General features: G+C 33.0%; 1 protein-coding gene across 2 annotated transcripts in view; it reads right to left on the reverse strand.

The window, feature by feature from the left end:
* LOC149961229 (uncharacterized) overlaps positions 1–26,180 on the reverse strand; it is a 283,129-nt gene that overhangs the window by 251,194 nt on the left and 5,755 nt on the right. The window contains exon 1 of one of the 2 annotated variants that reach the window (XM_090176097.1): positions 1,650–1,734. The exons of the other annotated variant lie outside the window; for it this stretch is intronic. The gene's annotated coding sequence lies outside the window, so the exon portion shown is untranslated. Of the gene's footprint in view, positions 1–1,649; positions 1,735–26,180 lie in introns of those variants that run through there. 2 annotated transcript variants of the gene reach the window in all.

The raw sequence follows: 26,180 nt of genomic DNA on the forward strand, positions 1-26,180 counted from the left end.
AAAATTTAAAATGTAGCGGAAACTTTATTTGAAAAGATATCGGTTGGAAATAAACATTTGATCGCTAAATTTAATGGAATAATATAAAAAATGTGGCGGAAACCTTTTGAAAAAATATCAGTTGAAAATATACATTTAAAATTTTAAAATATTTATATATATATATTAGCCTTTACAATTAACGTAGAGCCCCGTAGATAAATGGCAAAGCATTTGTTTAGCAGAAGAACATCCAGCAGTTTACGAGATTCTCGCGTTCCCCGCTACGGGGCTCTGTACAAATCCTTAATAAAATGATTAAAAATAAAACCTAGAACTAATTAAGATTAAAAGTGTTCCTTCGATGCACCGTGCAATTTTCAAGTTAGCTCAAACCGTGTTTAAAAAGCGTTGAAAGTAAATTACTTAAAACTAAAAATAAAATCTTTTTTCGTAACCAATTTTCCAAAATGAAAGATTAAAACCCAGTTCACACTATACAATTAATTGGGCCACTTAATTGAAACTAACTAATTGTAAGCAAGAAAATTGTACAGTGTGAACAGAAAAAGTTGGAACAATGGTTACAATTTTTCTGTTCACACTGTACAATTTTCTTGCTTACAATTAGTTAGTTTCAATTAAGTGGCCCAATTAATTGTATAGTGTGAACTGGGTTTAACTCTAGCCAAAAACTAGAGACAAAATATGTTTCAACAACTCTTCACCATTAATTTCAGCCGAATATCAGAAGAATATAAAATTTCTACTACGAGCGCATCATGGTTCTAAATTTATTACTTAAATAAATTTACTTAAAAATGTAAATTTTAAAAATTAATCTGCGTAGGGATATTTACTTATTGATAAAGTATATTTTCCCGATGAATTAGTATTAGAAAATCAATATCTGACGAATAGTATACGAAATAGTATAGATCGATTTACAATTTTTAAGGGGCAGAGACAACTTTAAAGGGGTTAAATTCATCCGAGGTAACGTGGTGATGGCGTTATTTGTAAGTAGATGGCGCTCTGATAGCAGCATGACGTCATAATTTTGATTTTCAACGATTGGTTGAAAGTTTTCAGTTTTTAGTGGAGAACGGTTTTGTCGAGATTTAAAATACAAAATTATCTTCCCTGATTGGATAGTTTAAAATTGTATTACAGTGCCATCTATGGCGGAGAGTGTTAACTACTATTAAAATTAATTGTTAATTTAAATTACAAAAATTATATATTTTTAATAAGAATTTAAAGTATTATAATTTAGTAATTAATAAATAACTTTTTAGAAAAGTTTAATTTTCATAAACTTTATAGTGTCGCCATCTACCTCAAACATTATTAAATAGGAAGGTACCTCGGGTGGATTTCGCCCATTTTTGCATATTTCCCTGTGTGAATGCGTCTATTAGAAAATCAATGACGAATTTTTTCTTCTAAAAAGCATTTTGTACAATCAGCGAGAGCCGGCGAAGGTACTTGTTTCAAGCGAATAGCATTAGCAGGATGGTAATCTTTTTCCATTAAAAATCGCTTATAACCGCACTAAATTAATTAAACGCTTAATAGTAATTTTCTTTTAATTAATTCCAACAGGTAGTTTACCTCTGCGGAGAAACAGCTAGACGATAAGTATTTAAATTATGGAATTGGAGACGTACCTTGTTGAATCTCTTCCAGAAATCCTTTCCACCTGTTCAAAACGTCATCAAATAACTCTAAAGCATTAACGGATCAAACCGAACCTCGGTTTTTACGGTTATAAACGTGGGTTTATTTTACAGCTCGCCAAAACATTCCCCGAAGCTGTTATTTGGACGTAAGGCGCAGCCAACTCCCTGAGACTCGGCGAGTCGCCCGAGATATTCGAGAGATACAACTGTTGAAGAGCTACGCTCCACAACTAGCGCCCTTTCTCACCCCTGGTGGACGTTTTTAGAATGGCGCGTCGTAGAATGCCCCAAGAATTATACTCTGATAAAAGGGACAAATTTAAAAAATTTCGGTTTGGTTGACACCTTTGAAAAAGGTAGAGCGGACGTTAATTGCAAACTGACTCCCAGGGTTTTGAGGGAGTGTTTATAGCGGGTTTTTCGCTTCGCTTCGTCGCTGTCTGTTCTACGAATATTGAATGTAGCTTTATGTGTAGTGGGGTTGCAGGTTAAATCTAAAAACCTAAATTTGTTTTTAAATTAATGTTAAATAAAAATTAAGAATTAAATGAATAATAAATAAAATATAGGAATTAAATGAATAATAAATAAAATATAGGAATTAAATTAATATTAAATAAAATACAAGAATTAAATTAATATGAAATAAAATGCAAGAATTAAATTAATATTAAATAAAAAGTAATAATTAAATTAATATTATAATAAAATTAGGAATTAAATTAATAGTACATTAAAATTAAGCACTAAATTAATATTACATTAAAATTAAGCACTAAATTAATATTACATTAAAATTAAGCACTAAATTAATATTACATTAAAATTAAGCACTAAATTAATATTACATTAAAATTAAGCACTAAATTAATATTACATTAAAATTAAGCACTAAATTAATATTACATTAAAATTAAGCACTAAATTAATATTACATTAAAATTAAGCACTAAATTAATATTAAAATGAAATTACTAAATTTAGGAATTAAATTAATAATACATTAAAATTAAGCATTAAATTAATATTAAAATAAAATTAGGAATTAAATTCATGTATTACATTAAAATATAAGCACTAAATTAATAATAAAATAAATTTAGGAATTTATTTTAATTCCTAAATTTAATATAATGTAATATTAATTTATATTCCATTAAAATTAGGAATTAAATTAATATTCCATTAAAATTAGGAATTAAATTAATATTCCATTAAAATTAGGAATTAAATTAATATTCCATTAAAATTAGGAATTAAATTAATATTCCATTAAAATTAGGAATTAAATTAATATTCCATTAAAATTAGGAATTAAATTAATATTCCATTAAAACTAAGCACTAAACTAATAGAAAAATTAATTAAATTATTACTAAATTATAATTATGAATCAAATTACGATTAAAATTAAAACTAAGCATTAGATTAATATTAAACTAAAAATAAGAATTAAATTAATAGAAAAATTAAAAATAAGCATTAGATTAATATTAAACTAAAATTAAGAATTAAATTAATAGAAAAATTAAAAATAAGCATTAGATTAATATTTAACTAAAATTAAGAATTAAATTAATAGAAAAATTAAAAATAAGTATTAGATTAATATTTAACTAAAATTAAGAATTAAATTAATAATAACATTTTTAATTAAATTATTATTAAATTAAAATTAAGAATTAAATTAATAGTAAAAAATTTAATTAAATTATTATTAAATTAAAATTAAGAATTAAATTAATAGAAAAAAATTTAATTAAATTATTATTAAATTAAAATTAAGAATTAAATTAATAGTAAAAAAATTTAATTAAATTATTATTAAATTAAAATTAAGAATTAAATTAATAGTAAAAAAATTTAATTAAATTATTATTAAATTAAAATTAAGAATTAAATTAATAGTAAAAAAATTAACTAAATTAAAATTAAGAATTAAATTAATAGTAAAAAAATTTAATTAAATTATTATTAAATTAAAATTAAGAATTAAATTAATAGTAAAAAAATTAATTAAATTAAAATTGAGAATTAAATTAATAGTAAAATTTTTTTAATAAATTATTATTGAATTAAAATTAAGAATTAAATGGAAATTAAAATATTATTACTGTTCTTTTATCCCCAAAGTAGTTCCTCGGATATAGATGGCGACTTTGGCTCCGGACTATATTTTGCACCGTTCGACTTGTTTCCTCCGCTGTGGATTTTAAATCCGAAAAACTCCGACGATATTTCGGCAGTGGATTTTTATTTTTTCCCCGTTTCTATAAGAAAAAACCGTAACTTGTAAGATAAAAAACAGCGCTGTTCTGTAGAAGTTTAATGCAAGAACGGGATTGTCGCGAGGTTAAGCCGTCGACGCCGTTAACGGGAAGATAGTCTTCGTTTCCGTAACGCTTTGCCGGCGTTTCGTCAATCTAACTTGCGAGTTCTGTGGAATCTTTATTTCTTTTTTGGCGCATGTTCGCATTTCGGAGTTTTATATCTTCTAAAGGCGGCGGTGATACGATAGATGGATCGCTAAGCTTGAAAGACTTCGATTTGAAAGGTTTAAATTGTTAATAGAAAATGCTATATATATATATATATATATATATATATATATATATATATATATATATATATATATATATATATAGCATTTTCTATATATATATATATATATATATATATATGTATATATATATTTAGATTTAAATTTTTAACACAAAATTGAACTTTGTAAATTTAAATATCATAAGTAATTAAAATATATTCAATTTAAAATGCACACAAGAACGAAATCGTGAATTTAAATTACGTACGTTATTAAAATATATTCAATTTGAAATGTTCAAAAGTACTAAATCATGAATTTAAATTACGTACTTTATTAAAGTATATTTAATTTGAAATGTTCAAAAGTACTAAATCGTGAATTTAAATGACGTACGTTATTAAAGTATATTTAATTTCAAATGTTCAAAAGTACTAAATCATGAATTTAAATGACGTACGTTATTAAAATATATTCAATTTAAAAATTAAAAGTACTAAATCGTGAATTTAAATTAAGTACGTTATTAAAATATGTTTAATTTAAAATGTTCAAAAGTACGAAATTGTTCATTTAAGTTACGTACGTTATTAAAATATATTAAATTTAGAATATTAAAAGTACTAAATTGTGAATTTAAATATCGTACGTGATTAAAATATATTCAATTAAAAATAAGTAATAATAATAATAATAATCAGCTAGGCTAATACCCAGGTCACCACCTTAGACCTAAGTCATCAAACGACTTTTAAAGGGGGCCGGGTTACAATGCATAGGAGGGTGGTAACAAGAACTTCGTGCCACGTGAGCCAACAGCTCCCTACACTAACTAGGCGAAGTCAAAGTATTTCAATTTTCAAGTAGTGTTTCCTTAAAAAGATCAGTATATTTAGCTAAATTTTGCCAAATTTAAAAATAATGAACATTTAAAAACCTGTAATATGGTACTTAATTAAATTATATTTATTAGTCAAAGTACTTTAATGTTTAAGTAGCGTTTCATTAAAAAGATCAGTATACTTTGCTAAATTTAGTCTAATTTAAAATTAATATACATTTATAAACCTGGAATTTCGTACTCATATATATATTTATTAGTCAAAGTACTTTAATTTTTAAGAAGCGTTTCATAAAAAAAAGATTAGAGGTAGGCCTAGCTAAATTTATTGAAATTTAAAATTTAAACCTTTACTTTGGTACGTTTCAACGAGTATTCCGTAGATTCAACAAAACCCTTGTAAATTGACTTATTAATGTACTTCTTCGCGCTTTCATGGGATCAGGTTAAATCGACCCGCTTTCCCAGGGATATTTACTCAGGAATCGAGTCCGTTTCAATTTCATCCAACTAAATGGTCTATTTTTACCGTTTTAACGCCGCGTTTTGTATCGATGAAAACGAATTCATTTTTATGAATAGCGCTTTAAACGCGTTTTCATCGACCTTATGAATATATCCAGCCCCCATTCACAAAATATAACGCGAAAAAACCTATAACTTGGGTACTATTCATATAACGTATAAACAGTGTTAAGGTATATTGAAATTCATGGAATTGAGCTGAACCAAGAGATGTCCACATTTTTAGTGTATTTGTGGTGTAGTACACCCTTTAACGCGAATAGTTCATTTTCCGGAAATTAGGCCTTAATTTATGTTCTAATTTCAGTTTAATAATAGCATGCGTAACAAAATCACTCGTAAGTATGCCTCTGTATAAAATTGCTAATTAATAGAAAACATTTCAATGATACCTTGTTTCATACGGAACATACAATTAGTCGACCTTAAATTGAAAATTCTAATATTTCTTGAGCTATTGGAAAGGTTACTATGGAAACCAAATCTCGAGATGTAGATCACACAACGGATAGTAGATGGGGTGGGGGAGTGGTTAGCACTTTCGCCTCGCAGCAAGAAAAGCCATGGTCGAACCCAATTTGTGAAACTGGGTGAAAACTCGGAACAACTTCTAGAAATGCGTTGCGTTTGTTAGTTCTCCCACACTGGTTGAAGGGTTTTTTTTTTCCTGAGTTCTTCGGTTTCGTCAGGTTTTCGATATCGAAGTTTTTGGCTGGTCGGCTCGGGTCGGGTTAATTTTAATTTTTTTTACGGGTTGGGTTTTTTTTAAACGGGTCGGGTCGGATCGGGCTTTTTTTTAAACGGGTAGGGTCGGGTCGGGCTTTTTGTATATTAGTGATCGGGCCTTCAAGTTTCTATTTTATTCGCAACAGCAAATCTCTACATGCAAAAATCGAATAATAAATATTTAAGACATAGTTTAGTCCAAATTAGATATACTATCGTCACGTAACCTACGATATATAAATATGTATCACTAACGGTATATTGAATGAAAACCCCGCAAAACGCGGTTTTCGGTCGATTGGAATTCGGTTGAATCATGGGCCAAATAATGATAAATTTATCATTATTTGGCCCATGGTTGAATGGTACATTCGGACGAATGGGATTTCGGTCCAATGGTCTACAATCCTTGGTAATGTTTTTGACTAATAACCTTATCAAATTGGTAAGGTATTGATACCATATCCTGAATATTAATTGTCTAGTTTCCTAAGCCTTATCACATTTCTCTTAAAAACACACCGCACGACGCCGCGAATTCGCACGTGGATTTGTTTGTCCCAACAAATTCTACAATTTCCGTTTAGCCAATTTTTTCCGAGAGGTGTCGTGGGGAACGGTTATTTTTCTTTTTTCGGCAGAGCGAAAGGTCCCCAAGTTATTTGGTTCCATGTTGGAAGCAACCATAGAGATCGTCTCGGCATAGTAATTCTCCCCAGAAATAAATAAATTATTGCCTAAACTTTCTGCACAAAGGAATGGAAAACTCAAAACCACTATCGTAGCCTATTAGGCCTAACAAAACGACCACGAATACGCCGCGACCATTAGCAACATTACAAGGTTATTTTACAGGGTTACTTTAGGTTTTTCCAAAATAGCAAAGTTTATTTTTTTTGTTGGAATCAACGCTTTTCTGTTCGATTTAGAAGCAGCCCTGTAATTTGACTGATTGCATCGCGCGTCGCTTTGAAAGGGCAGTTAGAATTTTTCAACCTTTCTTCAGCCACTACCTCTACAACCCTGTGACGGGGGGGAGGTTAGTAAGTTCGCGAATTTGCACGCTCCGGCATAAATCGTAGGTGGCGTTGTCGGAAGGGAGAAAGAGTTCGAAATCGTCCCTCTCCGATTCTACTCGGGTTTATTTACTCACGCGGATGGATTTTTAAGAGGCGTATCACGCTCTCCCTCTCTTTACCTTACCTCGGTTCCCCGCGCGTTCGTTGCGCCATTTTCCAGCTCCATCTATGCGTGGAGTTCACTTTTGTATAAATTTTGTCCCCCCCCCCCGCAGTAATGACTCTCGAAAACGCGAGTTGGTTTTCCCTGGAGGGTTCGTGTTGTGCAAGCTTTCAAGGGCTTATCCTTCCCCATTCGGCCATTCCTACAACCACAACTAATCCCAACTTCTGGAGTTGTTCCCTTTTTCCCGCTAATTTGGTCATTAAGGGAGCATTTGTCGGGTATAAAAATACAGGGTGGACCCTTGGCGTTCGGTCTGCATTACCATTGTTTATTCAAATAAAACTAGCTCTAATTTAAAATTATATTTGTTTTTATATTGCCCATTTCCCTACACTACCACTTGGCATTTGATCTTTTAAGTTTATTGAAATGGTTCGTTTTGGCTACGATCCATTTTGAAAAGGTTGGTTTCGGATACTATCCATTTTGAGAATATCAGTTTTGGTTACGTCCCTTTTTGAGAATATTAGTTTTGGTTATGCCCCTTTTTGAAAAAATTCAAATTGGATACGATCCATTTTGAAAAACGGGTTTAGGTTACTCCCCATGTTGAACAGACACGTTTAGGTTACGCCCCATTTTGAAAAGACGCGTTTGTGCTACGCCCCATTTTGAAAAGACGCCTTTATGCTACGCCCCATTTTGAAAAGACGCGTTTATGCTACGCCCCATTTTGAAAAGACGCGTTAAGGCTAGGCCCCATTTTGAAAAGACGCGTTAAGGCTAGGCCCCATTTTGAAAAGACGCGTTAAGGCTAGGCCCCATTTTGGAAAGACGCGTTTATGCTCCCCCCCATTTTGAAAAGACACGTTTGTGCTACGCCCCATTTTGAAAAGACGCGTTTGTGCTACGCCCCATTTTGAAAAGACGCGTTTGTGCTACGCCCCATTTTGAAAAGACGCGTTTATGCTACGCTTCATTTTGAAAAGACGCGTTTGTGCTACGCCCCATTTTGAAAAGACGCGTTTATGCTACGTCCCATTTTGAAAAGACGCGTTAAGGCTACGTCCCATTTTGAAAAGACGCGTTTATGCTCCACCCCATTTTGAAAAGACGCGTTTATGCTACGCTTCATTTTGAAAAGACGCGTTAAGGCTACGTCCCATTTTGAAAAGACGCGTTTATGCTCCACCCCATTTTGAAAAGACGCGTTTATGCTACGCTTCATTTTGAAAAGACGCGTTTGTGCTACGCCCCATTTTGAAAAGACGCGTTTGTGCTACGCCCCATTTTGAAAAGACGCGTTTATGCTCCACCCCATTTTGAAAAGACGCGTTTATGCTCCACCCCATTTTGAAAAGACGCGTTTGTGCTACGCCCCATTTTGAAAAGACGCGTTTATGCTCCACCCCATTTTGAAAAGACGCGTTTATGCTCCACCCCATTTTGAAAAGACGCGTTTATGCTCCACCCCATTTTGAAAAGACGCGTTTGTGCTACGCCCCATTTTGAAAAGACGCGTTTGTGCTACGCCCCATTTTGAAAAGACGCGTTTATGCTCCACCCCATTTTGAAAAGACGCGTTTATGCTCCACCCCATTTTGAAAAGACGCGTTTGTGCTACGCCCCATTTTGAAAAGACGCGTTTATGCTCCACCCCATTTTGAAAAGACGCGTTTATGCTACGCTTCATTTTGAAAAGACGCATTTGTGCTACGCTTCATTTTGAAAAGACGCGTTTATGCTACACCCCATTTTGAAAAGACGCGTTTGTGCTACGCCCCATTTTGAAAAGACTCGTTTGTGCTACGCCACATTTTGAAAAGACTCGTTTGTGCTACGCCCCATTTTGAAAAGACGCGTTTATGCTACACCCCATTTTGAAAAGACGCGTTTGTGCTACGCCCAATTTTGAAAAGACGCGTTTATGCTACACCCCATTTTGAAAAGACGCGTTTGTGCTACACCCCATTTTGAAAAGACGAGTTTGTGCTACGCCCCATTTTGAAAAGACGCGTTTATGCTCCACCCCATTTTGAAAAGACGCGTTTGTGCTACGCTTCATTTTGAAAAGACGCGTTTATGCTCCACCCCATTTTGAAAAGACGCGTTTGTGCTACACCCCATTTTGAAAAGACGCGTTTATGCTACGCTTCATTTTGAAAAGACGCGTTTATGCTACACCCCATTTTGAAAAGACGCGTTTGTGCTACGCCCCATTTTGAAAAGACGCGTTCATGCTACGCCCCATTTTGAAAAGACGCGTTTGTGCTACGCCCCATTTCGAAAAGACGCGTTTATGCTACGTCCGATTTTGAAAAGACGCGTTTGTGCTACGCCCCATTTTGAAAAGACGCGTTTATGCTACGTCCGATTTTGAAAAGACGCGTTAAGGCTACGCCCCATTCTGCTAAGACACATTTAAGTTACGCCCTATTTTGTAAAAACCATATTTAGTTTACTTCCCATGTTGAAGAAGTGTTTAGTTGACGCCCAATTATGCAGAGTCGTTTGGTGAAAGGCCACTTTTAAAAACAAATGTTTTTAGGATACTGAGCCAATAAATATGACTCTTTTAAAAGATGTTCTGTATTTAATTCCAAAGCCGTATTCGCAGTTATGTCACAACTACTTTATTTTCTTGTGGTACACCTCTCCTCCCCCCCTACCCCAAATATAGTTTAATTTCTATGCGCTGTATAATTTCGATTCGCAAGTATCCGAAATTTGCAAGAAGGACAACAATCTTGAAAAATAAATTTAGAATGTTTGTTCCCTCCGGAGATCTTTATAGAGTTCGTTGGGAGTCAACACTCGAATCAGCCCCATCTGGTGATCGGGAGACGGACCACAGAGATACAGTGAGAGAGAGTGCATATTTTTGCATACATTTCCAAGTCGCGTGCCATTATCCGTAGCCAGTCTTATAGTTTTGCTTCGTGCATTTACAAGTTCATTGCTATTCCTCCAACTTTTACTCAAACTGCTTTATTTGGTTTTTATTCTAATTGTTTTTCCACACCAAAACTTCCATATAACGTACAGGGCCGGATTAAGACTTTATGGGGCCCTAGGCCTAAGTTAATTGTGGTGCCCCCTTTCAATAGCGAGCTAGGCGCTTCCTCAATTTATAATTGAGAAATGGAAGGAAAATTCATTTTGCTGCCAGATTTAGTACGTCGTCAGGGGCTAGACGTTTAAGGGGTTTTCCCCCGAGTTCTTCGGTTTCCCCTTCAAATAAAAACTTTTAGAGGTTAACGGTAATAGTTAGTGTAGGGAGCTGTTGGCTCGATCTCGTGGCATGCAGGGCTTGCCACCACCCTCCTACGCATTGTAACCCGGCCACCTGAATTAAGGGCTTCAAAAGTCGCATGATGACTTAGGCCTAAGGTGGTGCTTTGGGTATTGGGAAAATAAAAAGAATGTGACAATCAAACGTTTTTGGTTCATAGGGGTGGACGCATTTACTAAAATTACTCCGGAAAATATTTTGTGAAAGCAATTGATTAAAGTTTTGTACTTTTATTTTTTTCGTACCCTCTTGGTGCCCCTTGTAGGCTTGGTGCCCTAGGCCCAGGCCTATTCGGCCTATTGGTTAATCCGGCCCATATAACGTAGCGCAACCCTTTCGTCACAAGCGTATGTCTTCTCCTGGTGCACAAGGAAGTACAGCTAAGGGAATATATCTTAGTGACTAGTGGCGCCATTTAACGACCACTTATGGATTTTTAGAGTGAAAATTATTGCAGACACTACAATATACCATCTATAGAATATTAACGTTTTATTATTTTATATAATTTATGTTTAAATATTAGTTTATAATTAGGAAAAACTAGGAAGGCAAAATAATTATATTGGATAAAATAATTTGTTTCGTTATTTCTTATATAAAGTTTTGGTTACCAGAGTTTTAAAACGGACGAACGAGTTGCACAAGAAACACAAGATCTTGATCGAGCTATAAGCTTCGTGCGTAGTTTAAATCTTGGTCATAAAGTATCGCCGCCTACCGTCCGAGTTTTAAATTGAATATATGAAAGCGGTCAAATTTCTCTCTGCACAACAGCTGAAATTTTCAACCGAAAATCATTGAAATTCAAAAGTCGTCTGCTATTTCTTCAGCTAGAATTAGCTCGGTTTCACGTTTAAATTGTGTCAGGGTTGCTACACTCCAGGGAAAACAGGGAAAATTCAGGGAATTTAAAAATGGACCTAAAAAGTCAGGGAATTTTAAGAATTGGTAAAAATTACGGGGAAAATCAGGAAATTAAATTTTCTCTTGACACTTTTTGAAGGTAATTTTACTCTAAATCTATGACAAATTTTCTGATTATCATTTATTTCCTTGAAAGTTTGGCTAATTTTTTCAACATTGCAATAACTTTTTACTGAAATATAAGTCCATTTAAATTTATTAACTTCTGATAAAAGTAAACCATAAAATAAAAAATGTTGGACTTAAAAAGTCAGTGTGTCAGAATTTATAGCGCGGTGTACCTAGAGTTCTTAAATTACCGTAATTTAGGAAATCAGTAAATTACGTGGTAATTTACAGCGTAATTTACCGTGTTGCGGTAAATTACGGTAATTTTATTTTTTTAAAGGTTTTTTTTATGATTAAAACAAGGAATACAAAGAAGAAACGCTTTTATTGGGTAAACAAATCGCATTTACCGGGCTTCACCGTTTGTTGCTCAAAATATTTCTGAATAACTAGGTCTACTTTCTTTCTTTTACCCATTTTTACCAAATAAAACTTTATAGAAAGAATACTATATTCTTTCGCTAGACTACTTCGAAGTAACGCTAAACTAACGCAGATGTTCGGAATAACCAAGTGAAAATAAAACTAACATTTTAGCAGACGACAGATGAATCATGAATGTGATTTTTCTTAAACAGGGCTAGACATAAGTATTCTTCCTATTAAACGTATCAAACTATTCTAACACGGCCTTCGACTCCTTGGAAATTCGCAACGAAAACGAATCTAGGTGGCGCACCGGTGCCTAGCTCTTAGAGTTAGTGCGTTACGCCTATGATTTAGTGTTTGCTGGAGTGAAATGACTTTATTAACCGATGCAAAAATACACTTAAACGCGAATAACGTTAGGTTTTGAGTTTTGTAATCTTGTGCGACGTATTTTATGTACATTTTAGCCCGAAAGATAAAAGAAATTGAGAAACAGTGAATCACGAATACGTGGTAATTTACCACAGTAAATTACCCTGGTAATTAACATTACCATTTTCGTAATTTACCTGAGAAAATTGTAAATTACTGTTACCAGGGTAAATTACCGATTCGTATCTCTAGGTGTACCTAGTAACAGAGGACATAGCAAAAATCTCTTAAAATGGTGAGGGAAAACAGGGAATTTAAATCCCAAAATTTGGTGGCAACCCTGTGGGTGGCGCCATCTTTAGCAGAATAAAATTATTCCTCATTGGTTCCGTGTTAGTTTGGTTTATTTATGTTTAAAAATGTGACCTACCATACCCCTCTTCCCTAAATGTTCAGACTGGTCACTTCAGTATATTTTTAGCGAGCTAGGCAGTGGAATCGGCTTATTGAAAACCAGCCGGTATCGTCTGGTTGCCAGGGCGACGCTCCGCCGCTACTAGGCTTTCCCTCGGGACTACGCTGAAGTTAATGGCTATTTTCTTAAATCCCTTCCTCAGGACCTTCCTCGGGCCACAACGATTTGCTACTTTGGACACTCGCTCTACTACTATAAAGGGTTACAGCGACTGCCCACTTATTCGATGTAACCTCTGGCTGAAATGATTACGGTAATAGCTCTGTAATACGATTCTATAATGGCAGGAGTCTTACAGCAATTAAAGAATGATTAAGAAGTGATTACGGTAACTGATTGGTAATCTCTGTAATCATTCTGTTATCACTTCGTAATTATATTCTAATCGCTCCAAAATCATTCTGTTATCACTCCGTAATAATATTCTAATCGCTCCAAAATCATTCTGTTATCACTCCGTAATAATATTCTGATCACTCCAAAATCATTCTGTTATCACTCCGTAATTATATTCTAATCGCTCCAAAATCATTCTGTTATCACTGCGTAATAATATTCTAATCGCTCCAAAATCATTCTGTTATCACTCCGTAATATTCTAATCGCTCCAAAATCATTCTGTTATCACTCCGTAATAATATTCTGATCGCTCCAAAATCATTCTGTTATCACTCCGTAATAATATTCTAATCGCTCCAAAATCATTCTGTTATCACTCCGTAATAATATTCTAATCGCTCCAAAATCATTCTGTTATCACTCCGTAATAATATTCTAATCGCTCCAAAATCATTCTGTTATCACTCCGTAATAATATTCTAATCGCTCCAAAATCATTCTGTTATCACTCCGTAATAATATTCTAATCGCTCCAAAATCATTCTGTTATCACTCCGTAATAATATTCTAATCGCTCCAAAGTCATTCTGTTATCACTCCGTAATTATATTCTAATCGCTCCAAAATCATTCTGTTATCACTGCGTAATAATATTCTAATCGCTCCAAAATCATTCTGTTATCACTCCGTAATAATATTCTAATCGCTCCAAAATCATTCTGTTATCACTCCGTAATAATATTCTAATCGCTCCAAAATCATTCTGTTATCACTCCGTAATAATATTCTAATCGCTCCAAAATCATTCTGTTATCACTCCGTAATAATATTCTAATCGCTCCAAAATCATTCTGTTATCACTCCGTAATAACATTCTGATCACTTCAAAATCATTCTGTTATCACTCCGTAATAATATTCTAATCGCTCCAAAATCATTCTGTTATCACTCCGTAATAATATTCTAATCGCTCCAAAATCATTCTGTTATCACTCCGTAATAATATTCTAATCACTCCAAAATCATTCTGTTATCACTCCGTAATAATATTCTAATCACTCCAAAATCATTCTGTTATCACTCCGTAATAATATTCTAATCGCTCCAAAATCATTCTGTTATCACTCCGTAATAACATTATAATCGCTCCAAAATCATTCTGTTATCACTCCGTAATAACATTAAAATCGCTCCAAAAACATTCTGTTATCACTCCGTAATAACATTCTAATCGCTCCAAAATCATTCTGTTATCACTCCGTAATAACATTCTAATCGCTCCAAAATCATTCTTTTATCACTCCGTAATAATATTCTAATCGCTCCAAAATCATTCTGTTATCACTCCGTAATAATATTCTAATCGCTCCAAAATCATTCTGTTATCACTCCGTAATAATATTCTAATCGCTCCAAAATCATTCTGTTATCACTCCGTAATAATATTCTAATCGCTCCAAAGTCATTCTGTTATCACTCCGTAATTATATTCTAATCGCTCCAAAATCATTCTGTTATCACTGCGTAATAATATTCTAATCGCTCCAAAATCATTCTGTTATCACTCCGTAATAATATTCTAATCGCTCCAAAATCATTCTGTTATCACTCCGTAATAATATTCTAATCGCTCCAAAATCATTCTGTTATCACTCCGTAATAATATTCTAATCGCTCCAAAGTCATTCTGTTATCACTCCGTAATTATATTCTAATCGCTCCAAAATCATTCTGTTATCACTGCGTAATAATATTCTAATCGCTCCAAAATCATTCTGTTATCACTCCGTAATAATATTCTAATCGCTCCAAAATCATTCTGTTATCACTCCGTAATAATATTCTAATCGCTCCAAAATCATTCTGTTATCACTCCGTAATAATATTCTAATCGCTCCAAAATCATTCTGTTATCACTCCGTAATAATATTCTAATCGCTCCAAAATCATTCTGTTATCACTCCGTAATAACATTCTGATCACTTCAAAATCATTCTGTTATCACTCCGTAATAATATTCTAATCGCTCCAAAATCATTCTGTTATCACTCCGTAATAATATTCTAATCGCTCCAAAATCATTCTGTTATCACTCCGTAATAATATTCTAATCACTCCAAAATCATTCTGTTATCACTCCGTAATAATATTCTAATCGCTCCAAAATCATTCTGTTATCACTCCGTAATAACATTATAATCGCTCCAAAATCATTCTGTTATCACTCCGTAATAACATTAAAATCGCTCCAAAATCATTCTGTTATCACTCCGTAATAATATTCTAATCGCTCCAAAATCATTCTGTTATCACTCCGTAATAATATTCTAATCGCTCCAAAGTCATTCTGTTATCACTCCGTAATTATATTCTAATCGCTCCAAAATCATTCTGTTATCACTGCGTAATAATATTCTAATCGCTCCAAAATCATTCTGTTATCACTCCGTAATAATATTCTAATCGCTCCAAAATCATTCTGTTATCACTCCGTAATAATATTCTAATCGCTCCAAAATCATTCTGTTATCACTCCGTAATAACATTCTGATCACTTCAAAATCATTCTGTTATCACTCCGTAATAATATTCTAATCGCTCCAAAAACATTCTGTTATCACTCCGTAATAACATTCTAATCGCTCCAAAATCATTCTGTTATCACTCCGTAATAACATTCTAATCGCTCCAAAATCATTCTTTTATCACTCCGTAATAATATTCTAATCGCTCCAAAATCATTCTGTTATCACTCCGTAATAACATTCTAATCGCTCCAAAATCATTCTGTTATCACTCCGTAATAACATTCTGATCACTCCAAAATCATTCTGTTATCACTCCGTAATAATATTCTAATCGCTCCAGAATCATTCTGTTATCACTCCGTAATAATATTCTAATCGCTCCAAAATCATTCTGTTATCAGTCCGTAATAATATTCTAATCGCTCCAAAATCATTCTGTAATCGCTCCGTAATAATTTACTAACCACTCTGTAATCATTCTGTTATCAGTCCGTAATAATATTCTAATCGCTCCAAAATCATTCTGTTATCACTCCGTAATAATATTCTAATCGCTCCAAAATCATTCTGTTATCACTCCGTAATAATATTCTAATCGCTCCAAAATCATTCTGTTATCACTCCGTAATAATATTCTAATCGCTCCAAAATAATTCTGTTATCACTCCGTAATAATATTCTAATCGCTCCAAAATCATTCTGTTATCACTCCGTAATAATATTCTAATCGCTCCAAAATCATTCTGTTATCACTCCGTAATAATATTCTAATCGCTCCAAAATCATTCTGTTATCACTCCGTAATAATATTCTAATCGCTCCAAAATCATCCTGTTATCACTCCGTAATAATATTCTAATCGCTCCAAAATCATTCTGTTATCACTCCGTAATAACATTCTAATCGCTCCAAAATCATTCTGTTATCACTCCGTAATAACATTCTGATCACTTCAAAATCATTCTGTTATCACTCCGTAATAATATTCTAATCGCTCCAAAAACATTCTGTTATCACTCCGTAATAACATTCTAATCGCTCCAAAATCATTCTGTTATCACTCCGTAATAACATTCTAATCGCTCCAAAATCATTCTTTTATCACTCCGTAATAATATTCTAATCGCTCCAAAATCATTCTGTTATCACTCCGTAATAACATTCTAATCGCTCCAAAATCATTCTGTTATCACTCCGTAATAACATTCTGATCACTCCAAAATCATTCTGTTATCACTCCGTAATAATATTCTAATCGCTCCAGAATCATTCTGTTATCACTCCGTAATAATATTCTAATCGCTCCAAAATCATTCTGTTATCACTCCGTAATAATATTCTAATCGCTCCAAAATCATTCTGTTATCACTCCGTAATAATATTCTAATCGCTCCAAAATCATTCTGTTATCACTCCGTAATAATATTCTAATCGCTCCAAAATCATTCTGTTATCACTCCGTAATAATATTCTAATCGCTCCAAAATCATTCTGTTATCACTCCGTAATAATATTCTAATCGCTCCAAAATCATTCTGTTATCACTCCGTAATAACATTCTAATCGCTCCAAAATCATTCTGTTATCACTCCGTAATAATATTCTAATCGCTCCAAAATCATTCTGTTATCAGTCCGTAATAATATTCTAATCGCTCCAAAATCATTCTGTTATCACTCCGTAATAATATTCTAATCGCTCCAAAATCATTCTGTTATCACTCCGTAATAATATTCTAATCGCTCCAAAATCATTCTGTTATCACTCCGTAATAATATTCTAATCGCTCCAAAATCATTCTGTTATCACTCCGTAATAATATTCTAATCGCTCCAAAATCATTCTGTTATCACTCCGTAATAACATTCTAATCGCTCCAAAATCATTCTGTTATCACTCCGTAATAATATTCTAATCGCTCCAAAATCATTCTGTTATCACTCCGTAATAATATTCTAATCGCTCCAAAATCATTCTGTTATCACTCCGTAATAATATCCTAATCGCTCCAAAATCATTCTGTTATCACTCCGTAATAATATTCTAATCGCTCCAAAATCATTCTGTTATCACTCCGTAATAATATTCTAATCGCTCCAAAATCATTCTGTTATCACTCCGTAATAATATTCTAATCGCTCCAAAATCATTCTGTTATCACTCCGTAATAACATTCTAATCGCTCCAAAATCATTCTGTTATCACTCCGTAATAACATTCTGATCACTTCAAAATCATTCTGTTATCACTCCGTAATAATATTCTAATCGCTCCAAAAACATTCTGTTATCACTTCGTAATAACATTCTAATCGCTCCAAAATCATTCTGTTATCAGTCCGTAATAATATTCTAATCGCTCCAAAATCATTCTGTTATCACTCCGTAATAATATTCTAATCGCTCCAAAATCATTCTGTTATCACTCCGTAATTATATTCTAATCGCTCCAAAGTCATTCTGTTATCACTCCGTAATAATATTCTAATCGCTCCAAAATCATTCTGTTATCACTCCGTAATAATATTCGGATCACTCCAAAATCATTCTGTTATCACTCCGTAATTATATTCTAATCGCTCCAAAATCATTCTGTTATCACTGCGTAATAATATTCTAATCGCTCCAAAATCATTCTGTTATCACTCCGTAATAATATTCTAATCGCTCCAAAATCATTCTGTTATCACTCCGTAATAACATTATAATCGCTCCAAAATCATTCTGTTATCACTCCGTAATAACATTATAATCGCTCCAAAATCATTCTGTTATCACTCCGTAATAATATTCTAATCGCTCCAAAATCATTCTGTTATCACTCCGTAATAATATTCTAATCACTCCAAAGTCATTCTGTTATCACTCCGTAATTATATTCTAATCGCTCCAAAATCATTCTGTTATCACTGCGTAATAATATTCTAATCGCTCCAAAATCATTCTGTTATCACTCCGTAATAATATTCTAATCGCTCCAAAATCATTCTGTTTTCACTCCGTAATAATATTCTAATCGCTCCAAAATCATTCTGTTATCACTCCGTAATAATATTATAATCGCTCCAAAATCATTCTTTTATCACTCCGTAATAATATTCTAATCGCTCCAAAATCATTCTGTTATCACTGCGTATTAATATTCTAATCGCTCCAAAATCATTCTGTTATCACTCCGTAATAATATTCTAATCGCTCCAAAATCATTCTGTTATCACTCCGTAATAACATTCTAATCGCTCCAAAATCATTCTGTTATCACTCCGTAATAACATTCTGATCACTTCAAAATCATTCTGTTATCACTCCGTAATAATATTCTAATCGCTCCAAAATCATTCTGTTATCACTCCGTAATAATATTCTAATCGCTCCAAAATCATTCTGTTATCACTCCGTAATAATATTCTAATCACTCCAAAGTCATTCTGTTATCACTCCGTAATTATATTCTAATCGCTCCAAAATCATTCTGTTATCACTGCGTAATAATATTCTAATCGCTCCAAAATCATTCTGTTATCACTCCGTAATAATATTCTAATCGCTCCAAAATCATTCTGTTTTCACTCCGTAATAATATTCTAATCGCTCCAAAATCATTCTGTTATCACTCCGTAATAATATTATAATCGCTCCAAAATCATTCTTTTATCACTCCGTAATAATATTCTAATCGCTCCAAAATCATTCTGTTATCACTGCGTATTAATATTCTAATCGCTCCAAAATCATTCTGTTATCACTCCGTAATAATATTCTAATCGCTCCAAAATCATTCTGTTATCACTCCGTAATAATATTCTAATCGCTCCAAAATCATTCTGTTATCACTCCGTAATAATATTCTAATCGCTCCAAAATCATTCTGTTATCACTCCGTAATAACATTCTAATCGCTCCAAAATCATTCTGTTATCACTCCGTAATAACATTCTGATCACTTCAAAATCATTCTGTTATCACTCCGTAATAATATTCTAATCGCTCCAAAAACATTCTGTTATCACTCCGTAATAACATTCTAATCGCTCCAAAATCATTCTTTTATCACTCCGTAATAATATTCTAATCGCTCCAAAATCATTCTGTTATCACTCCGTAATAACATTCTAATCGCTCCAAAATCATTCTGTTATCACTCCGTAATAACATTCTAATCGCTCCAAAATCATTCTGTTATCACTCCGTAATAACATTCTGATCACTCCAAAATCATTCTGTTATCACTCCGTAATAATATTCTAATCGCTCCAAAATCATTCTGTTATCACTCCGTAATAACATTCTAATCGCTCCAAAATCATTCTGTTATCACTCCGTAATAACATTCTGATCACTTCAAAATCATTCTGTTATCACTCCGTAATAATATTCTAATCGCTCCAAAATCATTCTGTTATCACTCCGTAATAACATTCTAATCGCTCCAAAATCATTCTGTTATCACTCCGTAATAACATTCTGATCACTCCCAAATCATTCTGTTATCACTCCGTAATAACATTCTGATCACTCCCAAATCATTCTGTTATCACTCCGTAATAATATTCTAATCGCTCCAGAATCATTCTGTTATCACTCCGTAATAATATTCTAATCGCTCCAAAATCATTCTGTTATCACTCCGTAATAACATTCTAATCGCTCCAAAATCATTCTGTTATCACTCCGTAATAACATTCTGATCACTCCAAAATCATTCTGTTATCACTCCGTAATAATATTCTAATCGCTCCAAAATCATTCTGTTATCACTCCGTAATAATATTCTAATCGCTCCAAAATCATTCTGTTATCAGTCCGTAATAATATTCTAATCGCTCCAAAATCATTCTGTAATCGCTCCGTAATAATTTACTAACCACTCTGTAATCATTCTGTTATCAGTCCGTAATAATATTCTAATCGCTCCAAAATCATTCTGTAATCGCTCCGTAATAATTTACTAACCACTCTGTAATCATTAAGTAGTCGCCCCATAAGCATTCTGTAATCACTCTGTAATTATTTTCTAATCCCCCCGTAATCATTTGCTAATCGCTCTGTAATAATTCTGTAATCGCCCCGTAAGAATTCTGTAATCGCTCCGAAATTATTTTCTAATCATTCTTTAATTATTTTGTAATCGCTATAAACGAACCGAAATCTCTGTAATCTCTTTAATCGATGTAACGATCTGTAATCATTTTGTAATCGATCTGTAATCATTCTGTAATCTCTGTAATCATTTTTTAATCGATCTGTAATCATTCTGTAATCTCTGTAATCATTATGTAATCTCTGTAATCATTTTTAATCGATCTGTAATCATTCTGTAATATCTGTAATCGATGTAATAGATCTGTAATCATTTTATGTTATCTCTTTAAGCGATGTAATCGATCTGTAATCATTTTGTAATCTCTTTAATCGATCTGTTATCATTATGTAATCGATGTAATTGATCTGTAATCATTCTGTAATATCTGTAATCGATGTAATCGATCTGTAATCATTCTGTAATCATTCTGTAATCATTCTGTAATCTCTGTAATCGATGTAATCGATCTGTAATCTTTCTGTAATCTCTTTAATCGATCTCTAAACATTCTCTAATCGATCTGTAATCATTCTGTAATCGATGTAATCGATCTGTAATCATTCTGCAATCTCTGTAATCGATATAATCGATCTGTAATCAGTCTATAATCGATGTAATCGATCTGTAATCATTCTGTAATCTCCGTAATTGATGTAATCATTCTGTTATCGATGTAATCGATCTGTAATCATTTTATGTTACCTCTTTAATCGATGTAATCGATCTGTAATCATTTTGTAATCTCTTTAATCGATCTGTTATCATTATGTAATCGATGTAATCGATCTGTAATCATTCTGTAATCTCTGTAATCGATTTAATCGATCTGTAGTCATTCTTAATCTCTGTAATCGATGTAATCGATCTGTAATCATTCTGTAATCTCTGTAATCGATCTGTAATCTTTCTGTAATCTCTTTAATCGATCTGTAAACATTCTGTAATCGATCTGTAATCTTTCTGTAATCTCTTTAATCGATCTGTAAACATTCTGTAATCGATCTGTAATCTCTTTAATCGATCTGTAATCATTCTGTAATCTCTGTAATCGATTTAATCGATATGTAGTCATTCTTAATCTCTGTAATCGATGTAATCGATATGTAGTCATTCTTAATCTCTGTAATCGATGTAATCGATCTGTAATCATTCTGTAATCTCTGTAATCGATGTAATCGATCTGTAATCTTTCTGTAATCTCTTTAATCGATCTGTAAACATTCTGTAATCGATCTGTAATCTTTCTGTAATCTCTTTAATCGATCTGTAAACATTCTGTAATCGATCTGTAATCTCTTTAATCGATCTGTAAACATTCTGTAATCATTCTGTAATCTCTGTAATCGATGTAATCGATCTGTAATCATTCTGTAATCTCTGTAATCATTTTATGTTATCTCTTTAATCGATGTAATCGATCTGTAATCATTTTGTAATCTCTTTAATCGATCTGTTATCATTATGTAATCGATGTAATCGATCTGTAATCATTCTGTAATCTCTGTAATCGATTTAATCGATCTGTAGTCATTATTAATCTCTGTAATCGATGTAATCGATCTGTAATCATTCTGTAATCTCTGTAATCGATGTAATCGATCTGTAATCTTTCTGTAATCTCTTTAATCGATCTGTAAACATTCTGTAATCGATCTGTAATCATTCTGTAATCGATGTAATCGATCTGTAATCATTCTGTAATCTCTGTAATCGATATAATCGATCTGTAATCAGTCTATAATCGATGTAATCGATCTGTGATCATTGTGTTATCGGGGTAGTGGATCTGTTATTATTTATGTAATAGATCTGTAATGATTCTGTAATCGAGGTAGTCGATTACGTAAACAGAGTAGAGAAAAGGTGACGTGGTTAGCTTCTAGAATGGTACTAAAGATCTAGTAGCAATGTTTGTTTAACACGGAACATTTTTTGTCCAACAATGTCATACCAAGGAAGCTTCCTTGGTCATACGAAGTAAGAGGGTCTCTTTTTCCCAAATTTGTCGCTTGATGGAGCGAGTAGCTTAATACCAGCAGAAGGAAAGCCCTGCCGCGCAGTTCCTCGCCTTCTCATCCGTAATAACCCGCGTCGCTAATGATACGACGTCACTATGACTACGACAAAATAAATAGAGGAAATGCCTTTATTCGTTCACCGATTACTTCGTGCTTTTTTATCGTCTCCCATTTAGGTGGAAATTGCGCGTGGCGACATCTATCGAGACATTCTGCAAGTATATAAAAAAACAGTGGAAAGATTGCCCAAACGAAGAGCTGCAAATGGTCAGATTTTGCTAGCTACCTCTTTTTTTATTTTCTGGTTTATTTTTTTATGTGGTGGTATTTCTTTTTTACGATCTCCCATAACGGCGATACTATATATTGACATTTTGTCATCTCTCGCAGTTTTTTATTTTAGTTCCGGGGCCCATCATAGATGGCGCCAGAATTATACTCCGATAAAAGAGGTAAATTCAAACATGGACCAAGAATCTAAGGGGACTCACTGTTCCCGATATTTTGACACGGTAGGCGTGGTCTAAATCAGGAGGCTTACTGAGGTACGTCAGCCGCTTTGAAGCCCCCTGAAAAATTCTGTTCAACTATCACTACGAGAGGCTTAGTCGGGGCTTAGGCGACAGTACGTGCGAGAAAGTTAGGTTAGGCTTAGTTCATCAAGTATAGAAATGACATAAATTCCAGTTAATTTGTTTAAAAAACCTCCGCCATACGTGGCTTACTGGTTATTTTTACTTAAAAGTTTAAGTACTGGTAATTAACCATTGTGTTAAAGAACCAATTTCCAAAATAAAAGGTCTAAAACTTACTAAGCCTCATCATTTAACCGACAACAACGGCGCCATTTTGTCAAAATTGAACGTGAACGCTCCAGCTTCTCTACGAAACTACGCCGGAAATCGACTTCAGCGACGCCAAGTTTGTCCACATTGAACTAAAATGAACCGTGATTTTCCTATCCCCAGTATTCACGCGTGCTTTTTAAAGCCTGAACAGTGAGTACCCTTTTAGTCACGAATTTTATTACGAAAGCCTGAACAGTGAGTACCCTTAGATTCTTGGTCCACGATTTAATTAATTTCGTTTCGGTTGGCACTATGGCCAAAAGGTAGAGCGCCCCTTGGATATCTGCATACTGACTCTCATTGTATAGTAGGGAAAGTATATAGAGGGCTTCGTCGCTGTCTGTTCTAGAAATGTGGAGCCTTCTGTCTAGTGGGGCTGAAGGTTAAATTAAATACCGTCATTTTATAATCAAGTTAATAAAAAATTAAAATTTTAATTATTATTTATTTAAAATTAAAAATTGAATTATTATTTAATTAAAATAAATAATTGAATTATTATTTAATTAAAATTGAATTAATATTAAATTGAAATTAACAATTGAATTATTATTTAATTAAAATAAAAAATTTAATTATTATTTAATTAAAGTTAAAAATTGTATTAATATTAAATTTAAATTAAAAATTGAATTAACATTTAATTGAAATTAAAATTATGAATTAAACCAATCATTATTCAATTAAAATTATGAATTAAACCAATCATTATCCAATTAAAATTATGAATTAAACCAATCATTATTCAATTAAAATTATGAATTAAACCAATCATTATTCAATTAAAATTATGAATTAAACCAATCATTATATAATTAAAATTATGAATTAAACCAATCATTATATAATTAAAATTATGAATTAAACCAATCATTATTAAATAAAAATTAAATTAAATTAATTAAAATATAAGTACTGTGCTTTTGTTTGGTTTCACAAATTGTAGGTGTCGGCATAATCACCGGACTATATTTAGCCCTGTTGGTAACTTGTTTTACGAGCCAATGAGTCGCGCTTCTTACGCGGCGATATAACATCGGAGACAGCAAGAGCCATTGTTTTACCACCGATATGTTAATCGTTTTACAGGGTCAAGATGCTGACGCCTTGTTATTTTTCGTCTTGGGAAATGAGCGTTCACAATGTTTTATAGACCGTTAAAAAAGAGCTCCCCTCCTTGAAAATTGCGGCGCTGGTTTTATCTTACGACTATGTTTATTACAACGGTATCCACTAAGTCAGTATTTGCGAGCCGTGCGGTAATTTACGTCTTCCAAATATTTAATTTCGCACCGCATAATCAGCTAAGCTAATGTGAAAATAATAATAAGCAGCCTAGGAACTACACAGGCCCTCCCAAGTCACGAACTGCGCGCCACGGGGTAACTTAAGTTACCCAAATCACAAATTGTGTGCCGCGCGATAACTTAAGTTACCTAAATCACAATTTGTGCACCGCGTTGTAACTTAAGTTACCCAAATCACAAAAAAAGTGTTGAATTGTGTTCTATTGGTGTAAAAACGGTGTTAAGCTCCGCTTTAAGGAGTCAAACACAAATTATTTCTTTAAATATAATGGTATTATACCTTTTTTACTGTATTAACCCAATTAATGGTCTATTTTAACCCAATTAATGGTGTAATTGAACCCAATTAATGGTGTAATTGAACCCAATTAATGGTGTAATTGAACCCAATTAATGGTGTAATTGAACCCAATTAATGGTGTAATTGAACCCAATTAATGGTGTAATTGAACCCAATTAATGGTGTAATTGAACCCAATTAATGGTGTAATTGAACCCAATTAATGGTGTAATTGAACCCAATTAATGGTGTAATTGAACCCAATTAATGGTGTAATTGAACCCAATTAATGGTGTAATTGAACCCAATTAATGGTGTAATTGAACCCAATTAATGGTGTAATTGAACCCAATTAATGGTGTAATTGAACCCAATTAATGGTGTAATTGAACCCAATTAATGGTGTAATTGAACCCAATTAATGGTGTAACTGAACCCAATTAATTTTGTAATTGAACCCAATTAATGGTGTAATTGAACCCAATTAATGGTGTAATTGAACCCAATTAATGGTGTAATTGAACCCAATTAATGGTGTAATTGAACCCAATTAATGGTGTAATTGAACCCAATTAATGGTGTAATTGAACCCAATTAATGGTGTAATTGAACCCAATTAATGGTGTATTTTAAGTTTTTAACCCAATTAATGAAATGAAATGAAATGTTTTGTTGTACACGCAGTTGAATAAAATTGCCAGTTTTACATAGGAAAAAATAATGTTTTTGAGTAATACAGTTTTACATATCAAAGT

Source organism: Leiobunum rupestre, chromosome 1 (assembly GCF_980474605.1).
Source record: "Leiobunum rupestre chromosome 1, qqLeiRupe1.1.hap1, whole genome shotgun sequence".
NCBI classification, from domain to species: domain Eukaryota; kingdom Metazoa; phylum Arthropoda; class Arachnida; order Opiliones; family Sclerosomatidae; genus Leiobunum; species Leiobunum rupestre.